Raw genomic sequence first — 27,801 nt, 5'->3', positions numbered from 1 at the left:
GTCTGCTTGAATGCTCCTGACACACTCCTCTAGTTTTGTCATATGTGTCTCATGATTCCAAGGTTTCACATGTGGTAAGATGGAGACGTGGCAACAAGTGCAGGGTTTTTGGCTTTCTTTGACTCATGCTGTGCAAGGAGTTCCTCTCTTAGCCTCTTTGTTCACTTTTCTCCTCCTCTTCAGATCCAAACAGATCAATGTTATTATCATCTTTACTATCTGTAGCTCCACTTCCTACGGTGTCTTCCACACTAGCAGGGCCATATGACTGCAGCTGAAGTTTCTCGTTTACACTAATTTACACTCCATCATCAGCAATTCATGAAAATTATTGTTTTCCTACCAGTCTATGGGTCTAGAAGCTTTTGCTCAAGGCAAGTTGATCTGGGTTATGATTCTTTGTATTCACCTGTCTCTTCAGATTTCAAGGTAGTGGTTTGCACTTTGCCCTTGATTCCTTAATGGAGCCAAGAAAAGTCACTAATTTTCAGTTTAGCTTTTCTGTCTTGTTGTAAGGATGGGAATTATAGCTTTACATGTTGGAAATGAAACTTCACATCTCTAACAGTTCTTTTAATGAGTTGGGAAATGAGTTGGGAAATCTTTTAATGAGTTGTATGTCTGAAAGAAGTCATTTTCCCCATCTCACTTTGAACGATAATTTATCTGGGTATAAAATTCAAGGTTGCCAGTGATTTTCCTTTAGCACTTTGCAACTACTACTTTACTGTCTTTTTGCTCTATATTAGTGTTGCTGAGAATTTTGCTGTCACTCCAGGTATCATTTCTTTATAAGTTATCTGTCTTTTGGTAGTTTTAAAGATTTAATTTTCTTTGATACTTTACATGCTTTCTATAATATGTCCCTGTGTGTAGGATTATCTTCAGTTGGTCTATTTTTTTATATAATGAATTATATATTCTTTAATTCTGAAAAATTTTCAGTTCTGATATTTTCAAATGTTCCATTCCTATCATTTTCTCCATTCCCCTTTTATGAAGTGCCATAAGACTAATGTTAGCTTGTCAATCCATTCTCCATGTCTCTAGACTGTTTTTTTATACTTTCAAATCTATTCAAATCTCGTGTTTGTTTTATGTTCTTGGGAAATTCTTAAGCATTATTTCCCATTAATTTTTCTTTGTATATTTGTCCATTCTAGAGTTTATCCATTATGTTCTTTTTGTCCATGAAAAAGATGTTCTATTTAGCCAAAATCTTCCTCTGGTCTTAGTCTGTCCTCTGAAGACACCCATTCAAATCTACCTTAAACAATCCCTTGAAATATTTGAAGACAGAGATGCCAACCTCCCCTTTTCTCTTTTTTCTTAGGTTAAGCATCACATCAAAGGTCATTGTGAATGTAAGTAGCTCACAATGAATACTATCTTTTGTAATATGGTAATGAGAAATTTGAAAAGCAGATCAATATCTAAATTTTATTCAACAATTCTAGAACTGTCCATCGGGAACCTGCAAAGAAGCTTAGATAATTCCCCTGGGGTACATAAATTAATCCTATAGGTCTCATCTGGGTTTCATTCATTTATTAAACAGTAATTTATTATATGTTCAGTTTGTATTAATTACCCTTCCAAGTGCAGGACCTATGCTGGGGATTAAGACATGGTCCTCAGTTGTATCAGGGCAGGAGAAAATAGGTTGAGATGGTGAGCAAGGTGGAAGGGGATTTGATTGTCCAGGCAGAGAGTACAGAGTGAGAAGAGTAACCAGACAGGACTCTGAAGACCCTACCATTTTCAGATTCCCACACAACATTTAGTGGTACTCCAATCATACTAAGTGGGGCCAAGTGTAGCCTCATGAGCCATCCTGTGGAAGTTATTATCCCATTATTGTGGAGCCATAGAGGGTCACACTCAGCTCTTACAGACTTTGAGCCAGTCCTGATCAAGGACAGGAAGAATAAGTGGCCACACCCCACCAGCAAGTGAGTCTGGATTTAGTTTTGTTCCCATTGACTTCTACTTCAAATGTTTGTTGATTCACTCACTGTAGTGGATTAGTGAAAACAATGGCCCGAGTAATGGCCTTTCTGTATCCAAACCCTTTTCCCTGTAACTTTGTAGTTCCTTCCTATTCTGACTCAGGGCTTGGCCACATGATTTATTAGGGCCAATGTAATGTTTACAGATGAGATATGGGCAGAAGCTGGAAAAGTGCCTGTAAGTTTCCATGTCTTCTTTTGCATCTCTGCCTTCCCTGTGATAACCAGACTAGTTTTCTTTTGGAACCCTGTCTAATGCTAGTTCTCTCTTGTCTTGGTGTCTCTTGTATCTCGTCTTGACACCTGCTGCTGATGTGAGAAGATGCTTGGGTTATCCTGATGGAGGGATGTGAGAGACATATGGAGAACTGTGTTGTTCCAGATGAGGCCCATCCTAGACCATCCAGCCCCCAGCTTACTTCCAGTTCATAGTAGATACATGAGCCAAGATCACTTAAGACTGGCCCAGACTGGCAGAAAGCAGACTCAAGTCAACAGAAAGCCTAGCTGAGCCAATAAACGTATGAGTAATAGTAAATGGTTGTTGGAGGTGGCTGGGTAGCTCAGTTGGTTGAGTGCCCAATTCTTGATTTTGGCTCAGGTCATGATCCCAGGGTCATGAGATGAAGCCCTATGTTGGGCTCCATGCTGAGTGTGGAGCCTACTTAAGAGCTTCTCTCCCTGTGCCCCTCTCCACGTCTTATGCTCTCTCTCACTCTCTCTAAAATAAAAAAAAAAATGGTTGTTGTTTTAGACTACTAAATTTTGGGATGCTTTGTAACACAGCAGAGATAACTGATACAGAAATGGTAGCTATCTGGTACTCAATAATTCCATGAATCTTTGTGGAATACCTGCTTTGCTCCTGTGGGCTTGTAGAAAGCTCTGCAAGGACTTTTCCTATCTGCTGCCACACTGGTCCTGTTGGCATGACAAAGGTTCTACCTCTGTGTCCTTGTCCAGAACTTTGTATCCCTGCTGGGTCTGGAGATGCCCTAAGACCCCACTGGCTTAGCTGGACCGCTGTCCCCTAAGTTTTTTCAGCACCCCCTTATTTACTGGATTCATTCTTTGAATGGATGAATTACTTGGAATCACTATACCTCATCTAGAGCATTTCTTATCACCTAGCTATCCACCGCTTTGCCTCCCTGGTCAGTTTGGACCTGCTCAGGTATGGACAATGGCCTGATGCACCTGTTTATCACCCTCCTTTGGACATGGCACTCACAACCGAATGATGAATTGTCCTCTGTAAGAGTTTGTGCCCTGTATTAGTTTGCTAGGGCTGCCATACAAAGTACCATAGACTGCATGACCTAAACAACAGAAATTCACTTTCTCACAATTTTGGAGGCTAGAAGTCTGAGATCAAACAAAATCTTGGCAGGGTTGGTTTCTTCTGAGGCTTCTCTTCTCATGTAATGGCCACCTACTCGCTGTGTTCTCACATGGTCTTCTCTCAGTGTGTGTCTGTACCTGGGTTTCTTCTTCCTATAAGGACACCAGTCATATTGAATTCAGGCCCATCCCAGTGACTTCATTGTAACTTCATTACCTCTTTGCAGACCCTATCTCCAAAGACAGTCACATTCTGAAGTACTAGGTGTCAAGAATTCAACATATGAATTTCAGGGGGACATAATTCTCCCCTTAACACCCATGATGCTCAAGTGTAGCTTTCCTTGTCTCCCTCTGGCCATGTGTTTGAGGTCTGAGCTTGCTGGACCCTCAAGTCACCGGAGCTTCTGCATGCACGTTGTTGTCCCCGACACAGAGTCTCTTGGTCCTTGCGGTTTTGAGGTGATAATGCCTAGTTTTCTTCTCTTTACTTGGCTCATACCTGATAGACTGTCATGCTTGTTAGCAATAGTCATTTTGACTAGAGTAGCCGAAGGCTCAAATGATACCACTTGCTGGCTGACGTGAAAAAGGGTAAGAGACTATTAACTGCTGAGACCAAGTCCACGGAGGCGCTTCCTGGGGGATGTTTCATCCTGGATGGAGTAGCTGCTCTTCCCTCATTCAGCCTGTCAGAAGGCCATGGCCAAGGTAGTGTGTGCCTGGAGGTGGTGCTGGAAGGAGAGCAGTGCCCATGTCAGCCTCCCAGGAACCACAGGGATCTCTGATAAGAGGAATCCCACACCCAGGAGGCTGCATGGTGTCTCAGAAAGGGCTTTGAAATGAAACAAGACTATGTTTGATCCTGACCGCACCATTTGCTCCTGATGACCTTGGACAAGACATTTAACCCCCTCTGGACCTCAGTTTCCTTATCTGTAAGACAGAGAGTACCTCTTACCTCACAGAAAGGTTGTAGAGCTTGTAGCACCAGCCAAGCCAGACCCTATCAAGGATCCATATATGTACTGACAATAAGGGGAATGACTCCAAGTTGGGAAACTAGGAAAGACCCATCTGAAACTCTTGGGGGATACTGACATGTCACAGAGTGGCTGAATCATGTCAGTCTGAAACTCTATCCAGAACTTCTCTTTCCTTAAGCTCCCGTCCGTGTGCATATACTTGTGTGTACACGTGCACACAAACACAATGCATAAGGTGCATATTGAATAAGTACACACCATCCCCAGGCCATGGACACGCACACATGACTACACCGAGCACGTACCCCCATGCACATAGGAACTTGTACAGCCCCAGTCGGTGCCTCTATCACAGATAGACACACATACACACTCCCAGCCCTGTTCACGGTGGCTGTTTTCCCTCTATAAACGGGACCTTGAATTCCTCACAATGTGGTCTCCAATATATATCTAAATATCAGAGACCATAATATATATCTAAATATTGAGGACCATATATTGAGTTGTCTCCCTCAATATATCTAAAATGAAATATGAAGAGGGGGGAAAACCCCAGCGGAGAATAGGAAGCCATACATACAGATTGCAATCACCACCCAATGTTGCTGGTGGAGAGAAATGGATGTTGAGCATTGAATGTTAAAAATTGTGTTGAATTAGATAAGAAAATCCCGTGTAGACTTTGTTAATGATTCATAATCAGCTAATAAGCTCATCTTGAGGAGAATAATGATCCGCGGACCTGTTGGCTCGTTTATCACTGTGTTTTACAACATTGGCAAAGAAACTAATTAAATCCCCGCATCATTACAGAGAATCCCTTTTAATAGAGATACAATGATGCACTAGAGGCTACAGATTACACTGCAAATTGTACCAAGAGATTTTGGACAGCGGGTTTTAATTAACATGTGAGCCAGAAGCAGCTCGCTTAAATAATAACCAGCGCTGGAACCATCTGCACGGAGGAGCCAGGCCGTAGGAGGAGGCGAGGACGGGGACCCTGGAGGTGAGGAGAGCATGGGCTGCGCCTGGAAGGTGTTTCAGAGCCAGGGCTCTGAAACCGAGATAGGGCTTGAGTCCAGAAGGGGAGGGGAAGCAAAGGCTGGTGCATGTCAAGGTCAAGAGGCAGACCAGGTGAAAGAATGCAGCTGTTTCTGGGAAGGCTGGGGACAGGGGTCCACACTGTGATGGCTACAGAGCCAGATGAGGTCTAGACAAGTCCCCTGGCCACCCCCCCCCCAACCCCGTTTCCCATTTGACAAACAAAACCGAGAGAGACTACCTCGTGAATGGGCATCTCAGACCACTGTCTGGATTCCAGCCCTTGGCGGTTGGATCAGCAAGCTTGCTAAGATCTGCTGTAAAGCAGGTGCCCCAGGAGGGACCCAGTGCTCTAGCTTCTGTTTCGGAGCAGAGGATGCCCTAAGTGGCACAGCTAACGAGCCTTTGATAGCTGGAGTCTAAGGCTTTCAACCCTTGATCCTCGTAGTTGGCTTTCAAGGAGAAACTTCAGCCAGTAGGCCACTGGACAGACGGAAGGACAAGTGGGTCAGAAGGCAGATGAGGGCAGAATAAAGCCGGGGACCCTTGCTTAGCCATGAACTGCCATGTGCCTTCTTGGAAACGAGTCCACGGCAAACCTGGGAAGAACTCGATTACCCTAAGGCAAATGCTCAGGCCCCGGGGAGGTCTAAACCGCTCTCCTGCAGAGAGCTCTTACTCTTGCTGAGCTGGACTTCCTGAGGGCACAGGCCTGCGTGGGGACTGCCTGGCTCACACAGCAACTGCTCGGCCTTAGCTTCCCACCCATGTTCCTTGGCGGTCCGGTCCCCCAGTCTCCGTACTCTTCTGTTCCCTCCTTCCTCAGAATCCAGGCTTTCCTTCCCAGGCTGAGGCTCAACACTGAGGTGGCCGGTGCCACAGGCGGCATCACAGACTTCAAAGAGGCTTTTCTGACAGTTGTGGGAAGATCAAGTGTCTGTGCAGGCAAGACGCGGGAAAAGAATTCTCCCCAAGTTCCTGTCCCTCTCTCTGAGAAAATAAGCTGAAGGCTTCCTCCTCTGAGGCTTGTATATTATTATTTTTTTTAAGATCAGCAGCAAAATGATTCATAAAACCTTGGAAACAGATTTCTTGTAAAGCCTCAAAGAACAATGGCTCATTGTGTACCGAGACTCCCACCTGACATCCTGCCAAAGGCGTGATGCCGGCTCCTTCGAGATAGAGCTGCACCCAGCAGTCATTTCCCGGCCTGCTGTTCTCCTGGGGTTCCATGGCAACACTGCAGAGATCCCAGCACCTTCTAGCACTCCCCAGGCGGCACTCACCCCTGTACCAGGCCCCAGGACTGCCTCACGGCTGGGGCGCTATGCATATATCGGAAGTATATTGGAAGGCACACAGCCTTCCAAAGCCAGCCTCACCCCCTCCACGCGCACGTGGGCACACGTGTGTGCGCGCGCACACACACGGACACACACACACATGCACACTCTTGCCCTCTTCCCACCCTCGAAGCTGGCGGTACTGAGCCACTGGGTGCTCTCCTCTCTTCTCAGCCTCGTGCAGGCCAGTGGTCACATGGCCCCTCTTCTCTACCCCCTCACCCTCCACTGGGGCTCTGTTCCATGGCTCCGGAGTGAACAGAAGTCAGATGCCATGTGGTTCAACTTCCTCACTTTATAGACAAGGAGAGGGAGGTGGCTATCAATGAGGGAGGTGACCGCCATCATGAATGTCATCGTGGGGAGTAGGGCAAGGGCTCGAATGCGCTCACTCCCGGGCAGACATCGTTGCACTCCGCAGAAAACTGGCCACTTGTCACCCTTTCAGCTGCCTCTCTGGGACTTTTCAAGGAAGCCAGTTCCTGGTCTCTGCCTCCCATCCAGCTCCCCTCCAGCAGACCTTTGGGCTCCCATCGTGACCCTGCTGCCTCTGACTCTAGAAGCTGTCAGGGTCTCCATAGCTTCATTTCTGTGTGGAGCCGGGTCCAGGGACCTCAGATCTGGAAGGGACTTTCAAGGTTGGTAGGTCTGACCCACTCGTTTTGATGGATGAGGAAATTGAGGCTCTGAGACGTTGAGGGTGGACAGAGGGACCAGAGGTCCGATGCTTGGGAAGACTAAAAATGCCAGGTCCCCCCCCCCACGACAGGCTTCATCGTGCTTTTATCATAAAAGCTGCTACTGGCTTTGATCCACAGACGCAGGGAAGGCGGTTGTCACCTAGGCTGAACCCAACTTTGTGCAGCAGTGGGACGGAGGCCTTGCCAAGTTCTTTCCTCATGGTGCCTGCAGATCAACATACCACTCCCTCCTCCCTAACAAAGCCGGGCTGAAAGGCAACTCCAGGCAGCCGGTCCCCGCCTTGGAGTACAGGCGGGCAGCTGGAGTCAGGCAGCCCTGGGTTTGAATCCCAGCTTCCTTCACTCCTTAACGCAGCGTGAGGAAAGCCATTATTATCAGGGGTGTGCAGGCGCTGGCTCGTGAGGGCTGCTTGTTAGATTTCAGGAATGTTGGGAACGAGTGGTTAAATACAGCCATGATTGAAAATTAAATGATCTAAACCCACCGTTAAATACGTTATGCTTGGGGCACCCGGGTGGCTCCATCGGTTAAGCGTCCGACATCAGCTCAGGTCATGATGTTGCGGTCCATGAGCCCGAGCCCCGCGTCAGTGCAGCCTGGAGCCTGCTTCAGATCCTCTGTCCCCCTCTCTCTGTCTGTCCCTCCCTCGCTCACGTTCTCTCAAAAATAAGTAAAACATTTAAAAAGAAAGAAAGAAAGAATGCTTAACGCAAAGGCAATAAACACTAAGACAAAACCATTTTCTACTTCTTTTATTGTCATCTCTACTCTAGAGCTAATACTCCAGCAACTGCTTCATCTGTTGGATCTGTGTGGAGGAAGCACTATGCAGAATGCCACACGATGCACTGGTGACCCAGTGATGTCACGTTCGCAGCTTGCTACCGGCCATGGTGGGAGTAGTTATACCATGGAAATCAGCAAACACCGCAACTCTGGGCCGCCCCTCCTTCTCTTCCTCTTTTTCCTCCTCCCCCTTCTCCTCCTCCTCCTTTTTTGCCCCTGATTTTTTTGGAGAGCCGGCCTCGGAACACTTACCGGCACGCCCCCTGATTATGTCTGACCCTTCCAACGACCCTGTGAGGTAGGGACTCTAGCTTCACAGAGTGGGAAGCTGGGATTTATCAAGTGAAGTGACATCTCCCAGGTGGGGCTGCTGGTGGGTCTTACAGCCAGGAATGGACGGAGCTCACCTGTGTCTTATGGCCCCAAGTCAGGTGCTGTCGGAAAAAATGTTTAACTTGTATATTTAGCCGGCTGTGATCGCAATGCTCTTCCCATCCAGGCCGCAGTGGGTGGGGGGGCCTTGTCCAGGTGACCGGGACGGAGGCCTGTGGTGTGGCCGCCGTTGGTACAGGTCCTTGCGGGTCTGAACCGTGGCAGAGGCAGAATCTCTGAGAAGCAGAGTGTGCTGGGGCAGGAGTGCCCACCATGGAGGGAAGAAGGATCTGGACCGCAAGCCCAGTGAATCATCCTCTCCTCTCTCCAGATGTGTGAGTGAGCGTTCCAGAGACTCCGCTTCCTCATCCCTGCAGCAGGGATGACACCACCTTGCACGGTTGGTTTGATAGTTAAATAAGTGAATATTCCCAAAGCACCCCGCACGGGTCTTTACACTAAAATATGAATACAGTAAATATGAACAAGATAAATGTTGCTTTCCTTCTTCTCTCCCCTTCTCTCCTCCTTCCTCCCTCCCTCTCTCCTTCCTTCCTCTCCTCCTGGCAATCAAAATTCTCTGTTGTCATCCAGGCCGATGACAGCCTGGGCACATCGATGTGGCACAGGACACTTCCCTCTGGAGACGGCTTCTTTGGTTTCTATGCCAACCCTGGTCCACATCCTTCCCGGTGGCTGGGGCATTTGGAGCTTCCTGCCAGCTGCGGGGCTTCAGGAGTCTTCAGAGGCCAAAGGGAGAGGAGGTCGGAGAAGCCATTATAAGCTGGAGTCTAAGAAGACAGAAGCACCCAGAGTGCCCTGCCCACCCTTGATCCCTTGTCCTTCCCTCTGTCTCCCACTTCACAGAGGCTACCCGTGCACTACCTCATCTGACCCCACCCTGAGGTACCACCATGGTGGCCGCCACAGTGCCTAGGGCACCAGAGAGGCATCCTAGAGCTTCTGCCATGTCCAGAGTTAGGCCGCTGGGGACCCTCAAGACTTCCTTCCATGTCTCCCCTCGCCCCAGCTTCCCAATCATAAACTATCCATGGCCAGTCCCATGGCTGCCCTCCTTTCTTCCGTGTAGGAGGCAGACCTGTCCTTCCTGCTCTTCTGTCCTGGCCACTCCTGACTGTGTGCCCTCTTCTGGCCTCCCAGCCTCCCCCGCCATCTTGCTCTGCCAGCCACCTCCTCCCTGTCTCACGCTTCCTCTCCCTCCCTCCTGGATGTTTCTTTTCAGATTATGAACAAACTGAACATTTTTCATTTTTTTTTTTAACATTTTTATTTATTTTTGGGACAGAGAGAGACAGAGCATGAACGGGGGAAGGGCAGAGAGAGAGGGAGACACAGAATCGGAAACAGGCTCCAGGCTCTGAGCCATCAGCCCAGAGCCTGACGTGGGGCTCGAACTCACGGACCGCGAGATTGTGACGTGACTGAAGTCGGATGCTTAACCGACTGCGCCACCCAGGCGCCCCAACATTTTTCATTTAAAAATAAAACCTCCTTCCCTCAACTCAATGATTATTTATCCTCCCTCATTGCCTTTTTTCTCTTCTTTTCAGAGCCAGATTCTTGGAGTGGTGGGCCCTGTCTCCACTTCCTCACCTCCATGAATGCTCCATGGATGCTCCTCACTTCCTTGGATGCTCCATGGATGAGATTGGTTTCCATGGGAGGGAAGACAAGTGGACCCCCCCCCCGCCCACACTCACCACTTGTCTTCCTTCTCATGGAAACTGATCTCATTAAGACTTCCATGTTGCTTGGGGCGCCTGGGTGGCGCAGTCGGTTAAGCGTCCGACTTCAGCCAGGTCACGATCTCACGGTCCTTGAGTTCGAGCCCCGCGTCAGGCTCTGGGCTGATGGCTCGGAGCCTGGAGCCTGTTTCCGACTCTGTGTCTCCCTCTCTCTCTGCCCCTCCCCCGTTCATGCTCTGTCTCTCTCTGTCCCAAAAATAAATAAACATTGAAAAAAAAAAAAAAAAAAAAAAAAGACTTCCATGTTGCTTTATCTGAATCTAATGGCTATTTTCAGCCTCTCCAGGACCTCTCTGACCCATCTGACACCTGACCACCTTCTCTTTTATTGAAACCCTCTTCTCATGTCCAATGTTCCTGGATCTCCTCTTGTCTTTCCCACTGGTCCTTCCCAGGCTCCTCTGCCTCAACCCTCCCTACTCCTTCAGTGTTGGTAATCCTGCCATCAGCTCTCTCTATGCATGACATCCACTCTCCCTGAACATGCTCATCCCCCTCACCCCATCCTGTGGCCTCAGCCTCCACTGGTGTTCTGATGACGCAACAGCTCAGGTTAACCTCTGAAGCTTCCAACCTGTAGACACAACCATCCACCATGGCGCTTTGGTGACACTCAGCAGTTCAAACCCAATATGTCTGAAAGATAATCATTTCCCCCATGAATCTCCACTTCTTCATTCTGCCCAGTGCCAGTATTCCCCCAGGTACCCACATGAGAAACTTTTCTTTTCTCCTCCAACATATCATCCACTTCTATCCCTCTGGAGTCTCCTGAAGGTGCTCATTGGGAAGCCTGAGTGGGACGCTCTCTAATCCTGTTATGTCAAGTGACCCTTCGTTGAGAGGTCTAGTGTGGCTGCTCCAAGTCTTCTCCACTCTCCTCCAGGCACTGGGCCGAGATGAGAGAGGTCTCCTGGTCTTCTCAGAGAACAAACCAAGGAGAGACTGAAGCTCCTTCATTTCTCTCTTTTCCATTTCAAAAATGCTGGGCATCGTCACTGCTCCCTCCTGCCTATTGGAGGTAGGGTCTGGCTCTCGGTCTGCAGATTCCCTCCTCCTCTTCCTGTTGTTCGGTTCTCACCCCACTCCTGAGACATCCGAGAATTCACTCTGTCAGTCACCTCCCCTTTCTTGCATTTCCAATCTTTCCCTTTCAGTCGACATCTTCCTAGAAACTTATAAACGTGCTCAAGTCCTCCTGACCCCCCTGAGTGACTGCTCCATCTCTCTCCATCATTCAACCTGTCACTTCTGCCACTTCCTCACCACCCACTCCTTCCTTCATCCTTGTGCAATCTGGCTTCCGCCCCCACTTCTCTATGGAAACTGCTCTTCTAATTTCTCGAGCAGCATCCTCATCACCAAATCGAATGTGTTCTTGGCCCACTGGAAGCACCAAGAAGGTGGGGCCTCCCTCCCAGGACTGACTTGGGCACTGGGAAAAGTCAAGGCTGGTGGGAGACTACATCCAACAGTGGGGCCACTTCCAGGTAGGTTGGTCTTTAAATAGCTGCCCCACCCCCCGTGCCTTATGCCCAGTGACTTTCGTACAATCCAACTGGGTCCCCTTTCAGTGGTATCACACGGGTTCACTTTTCTCCAGAATTACCATCTCCAGTTCTTTAACATCTCCAGAACCCATTCCTGATATGGACCAACCCACAGGCTCCTCCTCATTCTCACCAGCCTCCTCTGCTGGAAGATTTGATTGATCAAGCAAAGTGATCCCAGCCCTTTTTGTGAAGATTTGGTCAACAGCAGTTCATCTACTAAAACGAGTGAGATGTTCTTAAGCTTCCTGCCATATTGACTCTGATCAGAAGCATGTAACAGTAGGTCCAACAAGTATGGCGTCTTGGTATAGAAAGATTATCTTTGCTGGGAGTCTGTATGCAATGGGAAGTAATACACTTAATGCTTCTTTAAAAACATCCCATAAATTTAGTTCCTCTTTTCCTTCAATCACCTATTTGGTGAGCTATTACTGTAGTTCTACTTTTTGGTGCATTTTATTGTTTAATAAATGCTGAATAAACGGATAAATGCATGAATGAGTAAGTATTGCAAATATCAGGTCTTTCTTTCTAAGTTTATCCTCAGCCAATTCTCCCTTGATAACGCTAAGAACATGGTTAATACTAATCCTGACCAGCGCCAATCTTTGGAAGTAACACAGAGGAAGATATGTCCTTGATGAATAAAAAGTGTGACAAAATGCAAGGGTGCCCTCTTTTCCAGAACCTGGAAGGGTCACCACTTTGGGGACCATACTCCCCTGGCAGGACAATGGCTTTCAGCCTGGTTCTACAGGCTGAGGAGGGGAGTGGGGAGGCAGATCTGTAGAGACATGTCCTGCCTGGACATTCTTCAACACTTCCTCCCTCTGAAGGGTATCGTTGGGGAAGTCACAGTGCTGCCTGGAGCACTGGGCTGGTGCCCATCGGAGTGACCAGCCTCCTGTGGAATCCTGCTGCCTTCCTTCCATTGATTTGGCTGGGATCTTTATTGTCTGCTCAAATGTAATTAAAGAGTCCTCTGATGGTGCCAATTAAAGACTCGGAGGGACCGGAGCGGGTGCTCACGGCATCACATGGTGCGGCGCGGTGAAGCTGTAAACATCCATTAGCCATTACAGTTCTCATTAGTCCTTGAAAAACAACTCATTAGTGTCCATAGAACTGACAGGTAAATACAGCTAATGGGCTAAATCTATCAATAAATTCATTGTGTGCAAAATCAGGGTTTCTGTCATTGTGCTGCTTGCGGTGACTAATCAGAAGGTTAAATACTCCTCCTGCAAAAATATATATAAGTTGCAAAGCACTTAGCCTGATAGACTGTGAAAAAATGGCATGTGAGAAACTAATGAAGACATCAAAGGCTTTATTTATACGTAGGGTGGGTTCATTTCAAGTTCAGGTTGCTATGAACTGTCACAGCTGTTTAGCTGAGACTAAATTTTAGAAAGCATATTGATTTGTTTTAATTTAAACGGGGCAGTTTACAAAAGCTGCTTGAATCTGAAGTTATTCCAGAAATGATTGCTCAGTGCATGGTGGTGGGGGGGGGCGTGTCTCAGCATGCTTCAGCAGCCCCCCATAGGGCATCACCCCCACAGGTTTTGGGGTGGAGGATCTCAGCAGCGTAGGATGGAGGCGTTGGACGTGCTCTTAGGGCTCATCTAGCCCCACCTCCTCATGGGACAGAGGGGAAACTGAGGCCAGGGAAGGCTGGCAACAGGCGCAGGGTCATTTGGCGCATTGGTGGCAAAGCCCAGGTCTCTGAGGCTCCCTCCTGCTTGACGCTGCCTGTTTCTCTTCAGAGGAGCCACGATGCCCTGGGACAGACAGGGCTACCCAAACAAGGATGAGAGCTGTCTCCCTGGCATTTGCTCGGCTTCCATTCCTTGGCCTTCTCCAGCTATGCTCCTGTAATCCAGAGGTGCCGTATCTTCCCGTTCTCTGGATTCAGCTCAGCCTCTGCCCATGGACTTCCGTACTTTGGGAAGCTGTAGAGGCTCAGCTGCCTCCTCCTAGCCAAGAAACTTCTATCTCCCGCTGCCTGTTTCCTGAGCCTCTTCTAAAAGTGCCCCCCACCCCGCCGCCTTGTTAGATGGAACAGAGCATTTCCTGATCTCAAAAGGAGAAAATATTAAGAGAGGTTATAAACTGGCCACTCGCAGGTCGTGTCTGACCTCTCTGTCCCAACCTGCAGGGTTTTTGAAATTTTAGTTTGTTGTCAGCATAGAAACGAGGAGATTTACATAAAAATCTTGGCTTTCCAGCTTCTTCTGGGAAATTGGAAGATCTGGCCGCACTGGGTTTGATTTCCAGCCTGGTCCAGGGCCCTGGGGCTGAGCAGTGGTTACCCCTTTAGATGAGGCCATGCCTTTCCCAACACCCCAGTATCCGCTGGCCCATGGCTTGCATTAAGACAGAGCAGTACCTCCTCTGAGGGTCACAGTGACGGTCATGCTGCTGTATGCGACCTCCCTGCAGTGGGATGACTTTTGGATGGTCCTGGTTTCTCTGTATCACCAGCTCCAGACTCAAACCACAGGCAGGAGCAGCAAGGTGACTGTCCTGGCTCATCCCCCCTCTAGCTGTAGGGGTCAAGGAGGGCAAGTCCCTGTCATTTTTGCTTCTGGAATGTAGATGGGCCCTGCCTCCCCATAGGACTCTCAGAGTGATGGGCCCCCAAATCCAACAAGGGCTTTCAGACATTCATAGAAATGACAAGTGTCTACTCCAATTCCTTGCCTGTCTCCTCCAACCTGCTTTGTCCTCTCCATTCATGCTTCACATGGCTTCTCTTAAAGAAGCAAATCTGAGCATGTGGCTCCCCTGCATAAAAGCCTTCCTCATCCTTCTGTTTTAGGATAAAATCAGAACCCTCACAATGCAACACAGGACACAATGTTCTGGCCCCGTGGATGCCTCTTCCACTGCCTCGCCCCAGCCTCAGTGGCCCCTTTCAGTCCCTCCAAACAGCTTTATTGACTTCCCCTTCCTGATGACCTGGGGGCCCTCAGTTCTTTCCAACTGGAATGTTCTTCCCCAGATACTTGCCTGTCTAGCTCCTTCACCTTGGCCTCCCAGCCTCCTTCCTTTCCCTCAAAACTGTCAAACTCATCTTGGGACCTCTATGCTTTCTGCTCCTTCTGCTTGGAATGCATTTCCCTAGATCTTTCCATCACCAGCTCCATCTCACCCATCAGGTGCCAGCTTAAGTAGCACCTCAGAAAGGCTTTTTGCACCAGCCCTTCCCACCCGTCACTCTACTTCAGGGCACAGTGCGTGGTCTGAATTTACATCGTTTACTTGTTGTGTCCTTGTCCATTTCCTGCCTCGCCTTTGTGGAATACGAGCTTCATGAGAGCAAGACCCCATCTGTATTGTTTTCAGACACACACTCAGTGCCTGACCCATAGAGCTGTCCCTGATAGCAGTCATCTGAACTGCATCAGAGAACATTGGCTGGGCTGCACCCAGTTTAGAGAGGACCTATCTTCTCTGTTGTCAGAAGGGCACTGGGGCCCAGAGAGGCCAACCCGATAGGACAATGAGCAAATATGAAGCCAAGTCACAGGGAACATGAAAAGAAACTGGACCTCACTAACAATCAGGGGTAGACAAAGTAGAACAGCATGATACCACCCTCGCCCCTCAGTCCGACAAAAATTGTAAGTGTTGGAGAGGATCTGGGAAAATAAGAAGGTCGATGCAGCCACCTTGGACAGCAACTCACAGGTCTCTAGGAAAACTGCAAATACACACACGCACACACACACACACACTCTGTCAGTGAGCAGTTCTGTTCCCGAGTCTGACCTGGAGAAACCCACGCGTGCACAAAGATGCTCCGCGGATGTTCATGCATTCTATGGATGTTTACTCTGCAACTGCTATGTATTCTACAACACCAGGAATAGGACAGTAAATGAAATGCAAGTAGCCCCTTCCTTCATACAGCTTACATTTTACTTGGGGGAGAGACAGGCAATAATCAACAAATGAGTAAAGAATTTGAAGAGTATGTCAGATGGTGACAAGTGCTGTGGAGAAAGGTGAAGCTGGGTAAGGTCCAAGGGAGCCCTGGGGGGACAGAGCTGCCTTTCTATGGAGGGCTTTTCTGATGGGGAGACATCTGGGCACAGTGAAGCGTGTGAAGATGTCTTTGTGTGGGGAGGGGAAGTATTTGGGGCAGAGAGACTAACCAGTGCAAAGGCCCTGAGGTGGGAGTGGCTGTGGTGAATTTGAGGAACAGTAAGTAGGTCAGTGTGGCTTGAGCAGGGAAGGTGGGCGAGAGAGGAGTGGTTAGAGATGAAGCCTGAGGGGCAGCCAGAGCCCAGCTCATGTGGCACCTGTCAGCCGATGTAAGAATTTTGGCTTTCACTCTGAGATGGGAAGCCATCAGAGGATTTTGTGCAGAGAAACGGCACAATCTCACATTATTTTATAAAGATCACTCCGGCTGCTGTGGCTGTATTGAAAGGAAACTGGGGAGAGGGCACGGTGAGGGATGATGAGACTTGAATGAAGTGGAGATGGTGGAGAGATATCCAGACTTAACACCGAAGGCGACAGGATTAGATGAAAAATTGAATACAGTGTGGGAGAAAAAGACAAGAGTCCAGACTGACTCCATGGTTTCTGGTCGGAGCACCTGGAAGAATGGAACTGCCCTTTATGCAGGTGGGGGATGTCTGGAAGCATCAGGATTTGGGGTGCGTGGGAGGGTGGGTGCATGTTACATTTAACAAGCCCGTGTGACGTCCAGGTGCAGATGTGAGAAGGCAGCTGGACGTCTGGGGCTGGGGTTGAGGGCAGAGGTCTGATGGGTAGTGGAAATGTGGGAGTCTGCAGTGTGTAGACAGTCGTTAGAGCTGCAGGGACACACGAATTGCCCAGGGAATGGGTGTAGGCGGTGAAGAGGAGAGGTCTAAGGACCGCGTCCCAAAACCTGCCATTGTTTGGAGCACAGGGACATCAAGGGAAATCAGAAAAGGAGACTGAGAAAAAATGGCCCTTCTTAGAACAAGGGCCAAAAAAGGGGGGAGTGAAAAGAGTTTCCAAGAAGGTCACGGGTCCGATGTGCTAAATGGCACCAAGGATTAAGGAGCACTAGCCAGCCAGGGAGCCCACAGCCAGATCCAGCCTCATGAGGTCACTGGCCACCTGGCCAGGTGTTGTTCTGGTAGTACGGTGGGCGGAAGCCCAGTGTTGGAGGGCTCAAGAGAAAGTAAGAAGGAGAAAACATGGAGGCAGTGAGTAAAAAGCAGCTTCTTGAGTTTTGCCGTGAAGAGAGGCAGAGAAGTGGGGTGGTCATGAGATAGGAGGCAGAAGGATGGAGTTTTTATTACTATTTTTTTTAAGATGGGAGAAATTACAATGTGTTTGTTGGCTGGGGGAACAATCTAGTAGAGAGGGAAAGATCTGAGTACAGGAGTGAAGAGATAATTGTTGAATTATTTGTCCGGCCAAAAATCAGAAGCAACCCCAAATGTCCATCAAGAGAAAGATAGATAAATAAAAATATGTTATATTCAAAACGATGCCTGGAGGAACAAATTTCAATAGCAGGAGGGAGCCTCCATGGTATACTTGCTTAAGGATATTTGTGTCAAGATCCCTTGTACTGTAGACAGACCTTAATTCAGATCACATGGGTCCCTCCGCCGGCTGTCCCCAAATATCTTCCCATGTCTCAGTGAGAACATGGTGGGTCAGGATATCTTGGAAGGTCTTCCTTCTGTTTGCCTTGGTCAGAAGAACCTTGTGTGACGGTGATGATGGTGATGGGGATGTTGACGTTGCCAAAAATAAAGTTAAAAATAGCAGGTACCAAGTATGGAGTGTGTCATCTATTCCTTGCCCTCATGGAGCTTACAGTCTTGATGGACATTAACCAACTCTAACAATTTTTCATTTCAGTTACGGTAAGGGCTGTCAAATATCAAAGAGGGGCCTGGCCCAATCTAGAAGGGCCAAGAAACCGGAAGAATGAGCATGAGTCTACCAGGTAGAGGTGAAGAGAGAAGAGAGGAGGACAAGGAGGGAAAGAACATGGTCAGCAGAAGGAACAGCACCCTCCCTCCACTGCTTCAACAGGTACTGACCACCTGCCGCATCCTAGGAGGACAAGGCACAGGTCCCTGCTTTCTTGGGGCTGCTGTTCCAGTGGAGGGAGGCAGAGGGTGAACGCATAAATGATGTCGGATTTCAGTTAGTGACGAGTGCTGTGAAGATAATAAATCAGGGCAATGGTGGGGCCGGGAGGGGTTGGTGGGGCGCTTTTGAAAAGATCTCGGGAGAGAGGTGAACTCTCACCAGAGACCTGTTGTGTCCACGTGCCAGGAGAGTCCGAGCATGAGACACAGCAGATGGAAACTCATAGAAGCAGGAATGAGTTTGTCACGTGGTGGCGACAGCAAGGCCAGTGAGCCAGGTGGGCCCATGAACCAGGTGGGACTCAGTGAGATTGGGGTTATGGAGACCCGATTGTGGAGGGCTTTAAAACACTGTTTTAAGCTTCAGTAATCCTAGGTCTTAGCTGGGCTGTGGATGCAAATAGACAACTTCTTGGAAGAAGTCCAGGGTCCCCAGGTCCTCAGGGAATAGGTGGGCTGGTTTGGTTCACCTCAGCCGCAGAGGCAGCTTCTCAGTGAACCCCCCACCCCCGCTTCCAGCCATAGATCTTACCTTATCACTCCCGTCCGTTTAGCATGAGCCATATACTCCACTCCGGAGGAGAACTCTCACTTAATTAATTTTAGATTTAAAGCAACAAGAAGTCCTTATATTAAAAACGGAGTGGGGGGAGAACAGCTTGTTAATTAAAATGTCAGTTAGGGTGTTCCTGGCGAAAACTATGATTAGTGGGTGTTTCCTTTGGTTACAAGCCCTTGTGCTTTGATATTTCATGTGTGAACATAGAGAACCTCACACATGTGCCCGGTGCACAGAGACGGGCTACATTTCCTGGTGGTTTCAATAGGTCATTCTGTTCTGCGAACTCCAAGGTATGCCAGGCCTTCTGGAATTGTTCCCCAGGCCAGTCTTTCAACTTCGGATGCTAGCCCTCTGGCCCTCAGAAGGGATCTCTCTCTCTCTCTCTCTCTCACTGCATGCCATTCCCACCCATAGGCTCCAGCTCTTTCTGTCTCTGGAAAATCCATGTATCCTTCAGAGGTCACTGCCACCTTTTGTAACTCCTTACTAGATCTTCCAGGCAGAGAGATATCTCCCCTTCCTTTGCACCTTCAGGGCACATTGCTTACATCTTTGTTAGGAAAACAAAAATCTGAGAAAGGAGTTCTTTATGCTTTATCCTACCCAGCTACCTTCCGAGAAGGGTGGATCCTTCCTTGTGGTAGGCGATGGGTGTGGGGAGGCTAGACTGACAAAACTGGGGGAAACCTGTGCCAAATGTCTCTGCTTAAGCAAAGGAACTGCTGCAGACAGACCTGGGGTTGGGCGTGTAGATCTGGGAGGCTGACTGGGGAGCAGGATGGGGAAGGGTCTATAGGGAGAAGAGGCAGCTGATGGCAAACGAAGTTTGGTGAAGGGAATAAATGTTTCCTGGCGGAGGAGGGGGGTGGGGGTTAGGTTTCATTCACAGTGTGCTATGTAAACCTCTCTTTTGTCTCCCCACGACATCTTGGGTGAAATGTGTTATTCACTAAGCCTCTGTGGAATTGGATGAAATTGATTCTGGGGGCACCTGGGTGGCTCATCAGTTAAGCATCCGACTTCGGCTCAGGTCATGATCTTGGGGTTTGAGCCCCGCATTAGGCTCTGTGCTGATAGCTCAGAGCCTGGATTCTGCTTTGGATTCTGCTTTGGATTCTGTGTCTCCCTCTCTTCCTGCCCCTCTCCTGCTCATGCTCTGTCTCTCTCTTTCTCTCTGTCAAAAATAAACATTAAAAAATTCTTTTTAATTAAAAAAATAGTTTCTGGAAGGGTAAGTATCAAAAACTGTGAAAGGTCTGAGATTCACCCTACTTGCCAGCTGACAAGTTAGCTTGCCACAGGGTCACAGGTGCTGCTAGCAGGACACAGAGGACTCTTGGATAAGATGCCAGGGACTGTGACTCACAACAATAGCAGTAGCCACAGTGTCAGTGTTTGTGCTGGTTCTCGAAGCTCCAATTCCTGAGGATTGACACAGAGAGATAGCTAACTAACACCTGTGGTTTCAGTACAAGCAAGGAACCCCTAGTTTAGGGAACCCAAATCTTTTATAATGAGCAGTAAGCCTGTTCGAAATAGCCCTGGAAAGAGTCATATCTCTGTTAAAACGGACAACGAAAAACCTTCCCTGTGCTTGCAGAGACACTATCTCTATCTTCCAGGGCTCTTCACTATAAACGTACTTTAAAGGATAGTCCCAAACAAAAGCAGTCAGAACTTTTGCTTGCAGAGTGTGCAGAAATGCAAGAGGTCCATGGAGAATTGTCTCCCCAGGGTAAGAGGAAGTGTTGATCCCCACTTCTAGGCGGGCAGGGGGTGAGACCAGAAGGTGTGTATGACCCCTGGTGGCATCTGGGTCATGAGCTCTTATAGTATGCTTTTGAAATGAATTAATTTATTATATGCTGAATCAGTTAGCTATTGCTGCATAATAGGCTGCCCAGAACTTGTGGCTTAATATAATACAACTTGCTTAGTATTCCACTGATTTGGCCTGGGCTGGGCTGATCTTGATGTGCTTTCTTACCTCTCCTCAGCCCCAGCTGGGACACTGAGCCGACGTGGCTCTGTTCCATGTGGTCTTGGCTTGACAAAGTTCCGAGAGACTGAGGCTCTGGGCTCCAGTCCTCTTGAAGCTTAGGCATAGAACAGCCACATTCTCTTCGCCAAGGCAAATCAAAGGAGAGCCCAGATTTATGGCATGAAAAATATATTCCACCTCATATAAGAGGAACTCCAAAGTCACTTTGCAAAGGTATATGTATATATATATATACACTTCATGGTACTTGTCACACAGATCTGGCTTCCTGGGGTGGGACCTCTGTCTCCTCCAGATCAGAAGCCCCTTAAAGATAAATGTGCCCCTCCCGGTTTCCTTGGGAACCCCCACCCCACGGTTGCAGCTCACCCTGAGGGCACGGTGGGGTCTCATGTAGAATTCATCCCCATAACATTTGCTGGACTGAGATTTCAGAGAGGGAGGAAGGAAGGGAGTGGGGGGAAAGGAGGAGAGCACAGAGGAGGGAAGAGGAAGGGAGAGATGCAGCTCAGGCACAGACACAACCCTCCAGAGCATCTAGTTTGGCCCAGCCTGGAAATCTGCCCTGGGGCTCCTCGGACCTTTCTGGAACAGGTTATTGCCTGTGGACTAAAGGCTTTCCACCCTGAGGCTCCATCTGGAAGTGGAACGGACTCTGCTAGGGGTTGGGAGAAGGAGCTCTCCCATTGTTATGAGCTTTTACAATTTTTGTCCCTGTTACTAGCTTTATTTAGTTTGTCACTTAATTACTGTTTGCTAAGTATGCTTGTAGCTAACATGTATTTATTTACTATGCACTTTGTCTGATTTTAGCAAATTTCCCCCCTCTTCTTTAGATCTGTATTGTTTAGGCTAATAATGCATGTCCAGGTTAAAAAAATTTTTTTAGATAAGAAACACAGAAGAAATAAAAATCTCTTGGTGTTTCGCCCTTCAGAGATAACCGCTGTTGACAGTTTGGTGTGTATCCTTCCAGACTTTTAAAAAATGCTTGTATAAATATATATGGATGTGACCCAAATATACCTAAGAAAGCTTTAAGGCTGGTCCCTTCCCAACAGTGCATCCAAAATAACCCAAGTCAGACTCTAGAAGCCTGAAGAGTAACATGACTCTTACAGTGCAGGGGTTTTGCACAGCTTTGCAGGAGACAGCGTTAGGCATCTCTCCTCCTCCCCACGTGTCTTGCTCATCGTCGCTACTAAGGTGCTTCTTTCTTCCTCCTACACATCTCTTCTTTCTTTGGGCTGTGCCCTCCTGAACTCTGGGGGCTCCCATCACGTAGAGCTCCCAGAAGTGCTGCTCTTCTGTGACTGCTGTTCTTGTAAGAGTCAGTGCTCCTAGAATTTTTAAGAAAAAAAATTTGCTACCTCTCGTTAACCACATAAATAAGATCCTGCTGAACACATTGTTGAGTTAGCTCCTGTTTCTTTTACACCCCCCTCTCTCATGGATACCTTTCTAGGCCTACCGTTTCCTTTTAAAGTCTAGGGTACAACTCCATTGAATGGATGGTCCATAATTTATTTAACGAGTGTCTTGCTCCTGGACACTCCAGTGCCTTCCTGTTTTTGCTCCTAAAAACAATGCTGCCATGCACACCTCTATGACTTTGAACTTTTACATCTTTTCATTCTCTTCCACGTGCCCCAAGCTATACTGTTCTAGGGAAATGTCTGCCAAGTACATTTTCCATTGTCTTCCTTCTGGTCCCTTTGGGAAACTCTCCTTTACTCCATGTGATCCAGGGACTTCCATGATGTCCCAACGCCTGTTACTGGGGGCTGGGAGAAGGGAGGAGAGGTAGTCACATGACTAGCTGACCGATCACAGCACCCCTTCCTTCTGTCTTTGTTATAACCCCATCAGTTTCCACTCGCCGTGTCCACTGTGTCTGCCCTAGCCCCAAACTCATCATTTCTGCCCCTGGCCACTGCCACAGACTTCTCTCTACTGTCTCTAACTCCAGGGCTGTGCAGATGTCCGTCCTCAATGGCCACGCGTTGTCCCTGACTCTGTCCTTCCCATGCCTAAAAGCCATCAGTGGTATGAGTAAAGTTTTGTCTCCTCAGTCTGCCATGTAGAGCCTTCAGGACCTGGCTTCTCCTTACCTCTCCAGCCCTGGGGCTCCCCACTCTCTTTTACACATTCCAAAGTCCCAGCAGATTGTACCACTTCCCAGTTTTTGAACACGCCCTGAATTTTCTAGATTCTCTCTTTTGACCATGCACTTTACTCCACAGAACTCTCACCCCCAAATGATATAGCTTTAGGCTCCTGGTCCCCATATTCCCTCTGGACCAACAGGACTTAAACAGCTTCACCTCCCTGAGGGGATCCCTCAGCATTTCTAACATTTCTGCATTCCTTGGGGATCGCTGGTTAAAAAGGAGCAGAACCCCACCCAACCAGCTTAGATAAGGGGGGGATGGTAGCTATTGTAAGGGCATGGAAGTCTCACAGAAACCAAACTCAACCAGACCTCATGGGAATCAGAAGTGGGACCTGGGAGGCCATCAGGGTTGAGAGCGACTCTCTCCATCTCTCAGTGGGCACCTGCCTTCCTGCATCTGCCCTCTCGTTGACTGAAATGAGTATGATGGTAGCTGATGTAAGTACTTGTCCCCTCACCACCACTGCTCGGGAAACACTCTCATATTTGTATCTGCCCACTCCCCACCCCCAACCCCAGGGTAAAACCCAGGGCTTGGCACATTGCGAACAGGAAAAAACACTCTAACATTTTAGCACTGACTTGTGGGACATACAGGGTTTGTGTTTTTATTTTATTCTTGCTTAACCTCACCCCCCTAGGTACTATCATTTCTCCCGTTTTTACAGATGAGGACACTAAGGCAGTAGTTTGCCCAAGCTGACAGCCTAGCATGTGAGAAAACTAGGACTTGATTGCAGGCCGCTTTGAATGAATACATCACTTTGGTAATCAACAGGGGTATCTTGAGGTCATCTGCTCCAGACGCCAGGCTCCAGGGAAGGAGTACGGAACCTCTTCCAGAGAGGCAGCCCGCTATGTTCATCTTAAACATCTCCAGAGTGACCCTACCTTCCATCACTCCAAAGATTTTTTTCCCCTTTCCCCAAATATCAGGCACTTCTTCCTCACGTCCAGTCATAACCTCTTGTGTTGATTTAAAATCCTTTTCTGCTTGGCAGACGTCCTCAGGCTTGAAACCAACTGTTGAGAGTCACTTGTTCTTTTTCAACAACCCCGTGAAGTAGACATTTAAAATTCCCACTTGAGGGGCGCCTGGGTGGTTCAGTTGGTTAAGCGTCCGACTTCAGCTCAGGTCACGATCTCGCGGTCCCTGAGTTTGAGCCCCGCGTCGGGCTCTGGGCTGATGGCTTAGAGCCTGGAGCCTGCTTCCGATTCTGTGTCTCCCTCTCTCTCTGCCCCTCCTCCATTCATGCTCTGTCTCTCTCTGTCTCAAAAATAAATAAACGTTAAAAAAAATTAAAAAAAAATAAAATTCCCACTTGACAGATAAAAATCTCAAGGCCCAAGAAGGTGAAGCAAGTCACCTAAGGTCATACGGGCCAGACACAGTGGGCCCGGAACTTGAACCCAGGATCTTGGAGACTAAATGTTCCCTCCGGCCAGTCATTTCACACCTCCCGTGGGGTTTAAGGCCGTCTGGTCTGTCTGGGACCATTGAAGAAGCAGGCCTGGCTGCTTCCAAAGTGGGTAAGATAAAGGGGAACAAATAGCAAGATTGGGAGAGTGATGCATGAGAGGGAAAGAGCCCTCTCTCAGGTGCAGGGAGGAGTGGGAGAGGAGGGAAGGTAGGGAAGGGTAAGGATCAGCTCAGCGAATGGGGAGAATGAAGGAATAGGCAGTAAATGCCCAAGCTCTTTATGACAGCCTGCAAGCAGGGTGGCCGTGTGACTACACCAGGGCAACAAGCTTCAACCAGGACTATCACAGGCAAATGGGACGTAGGCCTACCCTGACTGGAAGGTTCTTCATGACCTGCCTCTTTCCTACCCCTCTGAACCTTTCCCCTCTCGTTCTCGCTCTCGTTTACTACACCCCAGCCCTATGAGTCTTCTTGGTCCCCTGTGAAATTCCCAGGGTATTGCCACTCTGGGAACTTCAGCCCTTCCTCCGTCTGGAATGCTTGTCCCCCAGATCTTCCCGTGGCTGCTCCTCTTGCGACTCAGGTCCCAGCTCACATGTCATCTCCCAGGAGAGGCTTTCCTGAACTCCTGATATAAAGTAGTCCCTTAACTCCAGAGACTCTCTATTCTAGTTGTCTATTGCTGTGTAAGAAATAAACCCAACATTTAGTGGCTTAAAATAACAATAATCATTGTTATATCTTACGATTTCTGTGGGTCAGGAACTTGGGAGGAGCTTGGGAGGGCAGGCTGGCTCAGCAGTTTCCATGCAGTTGCAGTAATGGTGTTTGCAGCTTGTAGAGTGGAGGGCGGGGGCACCTGGAGGCCAGCCGGGCCTTTCCCCGTCTCTCCCTGTGTGTAACCTGAAGGCCTGTTCATGTGGTCTCTTGGGGAAGGCTAATTTGGGCTTCCTTACAACATGGTACATCGGCAGTTGGTCTGCCCTCTGGACACTAGGGGCTTCAGGGCAAATGCCTTATCGTACAAGGTAGCCACAGCATCATCTTCTACAACTAGCCTTGGAAATCATATGGCTTCCCTTCCGCCACATTCCGTTGGTTCCAAATGAATCGCAAGCCTTTTCAGATTCAAGGGGAGGGGGAGCAGACTGTTTCCCTATGGGCTGTGGCAAGGTTCTAGAAAGATACATGAGATCAGAGATATTGTTGTGGCCATCTTTGGAAAATACAACCTGCCATACTGTTGTAGTACCCTGTGAGACTTAACGCCTGAAATTGCCTTAATTATGTATTTTTGACTTGGTTAGTATCTACCCTTTCTCCCCAACTCCCACTCCACTGGAAAATAAGATCCATGGAGGAAGAGACCTTTTCTGTTTGGTTCACCTCTTGTCTTTCCAGTGCCTGCCTTGTAAAACGCTTCGTTTCATTGAAGCAAATGAGTGAAATGCTACAGGGTGTGCTAGAAACCAGAGATGGCCTCCCAGGATGCCTGAAGCTGTAGTTTTTGAGCAGTTACTCAAAAAAAAACATCATTAGAAGCTCTGAATCATGTTTTCATAATTGTTTTCTGAATATAGGTCCTGGCCTTCATTAGTCTGGGTGTCCCGGACCCCAGGCTCCCCTGCCCCTCGGCTGTCCAGTAGTCCCTGGGTCCAGGACACACACACAACAATGAGTCCTCTTTGCTTTTGAGGACCCCCAGAGGGACAAGCATCCCCAAGTATTTGCCTCCAGCTTCACCCTAGTTTGCAGACTCTTTCTGTCAGCGAAAGACACGTACCATTCTCTCAGGAATCCTGAATCGGGGAAGTGTCCATCTATTCTGGGCTCCTAGACCCTCTGGGAAATAATTCCTGCTGGCCGTGTGCATCTCTTTCTTTTAGACCTAAAATAAAAACGCCAATTTTACTGAACTTTTCTATAAAGGCCATCTTTGAGCCCCACCCTGAACTTATCCAGCAGTTATTAATGTGTATATTAGTTGGGGTTCCCTAGAGAAGCAAAACCAACAGGATGTGAATGCGTGTGTGTGTGTATCTATATCTCTCTCCCTATAAATATATCTATATATTAATATATAGATATCTTATAAATATATAAATTATAAATATATAAGATATCTATCTCTATATAAATATATAAATACATAGATATCTATATATATTTCTATAGAATTCAGATAGAAATATATATAGATATCTATCTATGTATTTATATATTTATATATAGCTAGATAGATATCTATTTATAAATATATAGATAGATATAGATACAGAGATACAGAGCTATACAGAGAGAGCTTTATTTTAAGGAATTGGCTCAGATGATTTTGGAGTCTTGGCAAGTCCAGAATCTGCAGGTGCATCATCAAACTGGAGACCCAGGGGACTTCCAGTCTGGGTCCAAAGACCATCTGCTGGCAGAATTCCTTCTTGCTTGGGGAGGTCAGTCTTTGTTCTGTTAAAGCCTTCAACTGATTGGATGGAGTCCACTTACATTATTCAGGGCGATCTGCTTTACTGAGAAGCCACCAACTTAAATGTTAATCTCATCCAAAAATCACTGTCCCAGAAATATCCAGAATAATATTCAACCAAATATCGGGGCACTGTGGCCAGCCAGGTTGACACATAAAATCAACTACCACAATGGACCAATGCAGGCAATAGAAATGAAAAAGACCCAGTCCTTGTGAAATTAAGATCTGCTAGAGAGGCAAAATAAACACCTTAAGGGCTCTAAAATGTACATTCGAATGCATGAAAATGCAGATTTTGGAGCCACGTACTGGGGAATTCTGATTTGGAGGCAAGCGGTCCATAGTCCCTCCTGCTCCCCATTTATCTTGACACTAGCCCAGCCCGGGCTATGATGAATCAAGAGTAGGAGAGAAGCATGAGGCTTTTGTGAAAGGCAGAGAAGCACTCTGGATGGGTGGTCGTAGTCTGGTGCTGAGATGCCAACAGTGTACAGGTGAAGTGGAGAAGAATGTTCCAGGCAGAGGGAACAGAGGGAGCAAAAGCACGAGCATGGTGGAAGTGAAGAGCTTAGAGGAGGAGGTGGCAGAAGATGTGGCTGATAATGAGGTTGGAGCCCGTCGAGGCCGTGTGTGGTCGGGTGCTGAAGGCCGTGTTTTAGAACCAGACAAACTTAGAGGTCAACGCAGAGTTGGATGCCGCTGTCACAACTCTGGGCGAAGTCAGATAACCTCGCTGAGACCTGGACTCTGCATCTGGGGAAGGAAGGGAGGGAAGATAATTGTATTGCATTAGTCTTCTATTGCTGCTGTAGCAAATCACCACAAACATAGTGACTCAAAACAGCATAGGTTTATTATGATGTGGTTTAGCCATCTAAAACGAGCCTCAGGAAGCTAGAATCAAGTTGTTGGCAGAGCCGTTCTCCTTCTAGAAGCTCTAGAGAATTTTTTCCTTGCCTTTTTCAGCTGCGCACGCTTTTTGGTTTATGGAGGTGTCACTCCAACCTCTGCTCTTATCATCCTATCTCTTTCTCTGACTCTGGCCCTCTTGCCTCCCTTTTGTAAGGGAGATGAACTGGGCGGATGCAGACAGTGAGGAAAACTGCCCCATCTCACGAATCTTGACTTAAACACATCT

At 48.0% G+C, this 27,801-nt stretch overlaps 1 long non-coding RNA gene across 1 annotated transcript; it reads right to left on the bottom strand.

Moving 5' to 3' along the window:
* On the bottom strand, window positions 1–27,801 carry LOC125171927 (uncharacterized). Its single transcript, XR_007154503.1, has 3 exons — window positions 27,790–27,801; window positions 20,866–20,874; window positions 1–116 (listed from the first exon to the last, which is right to left on the bottom strand). It is a non-coding gene; the product is annotated as an uncharacterized LOC125171927 (long non-coding RNA).

Source organism: Prionailurus viverrinus, chromosome C1 (assembly GCF_022837055.1).
Source record: "Prionailurus viverrinus isolate Anna chromosome C1, UM_Priviv_1.0, whole genome shotgun sequence".
Lineage (NCBI taxonomy): Eukaryota > Metazoa > Chordata > Mammalia > Carnivora > Felidae > Prionailurus > Prionailurus viverrinus.
This window is presented reverse-complemented; position numbering and strand designations above follow the sequence as displayed.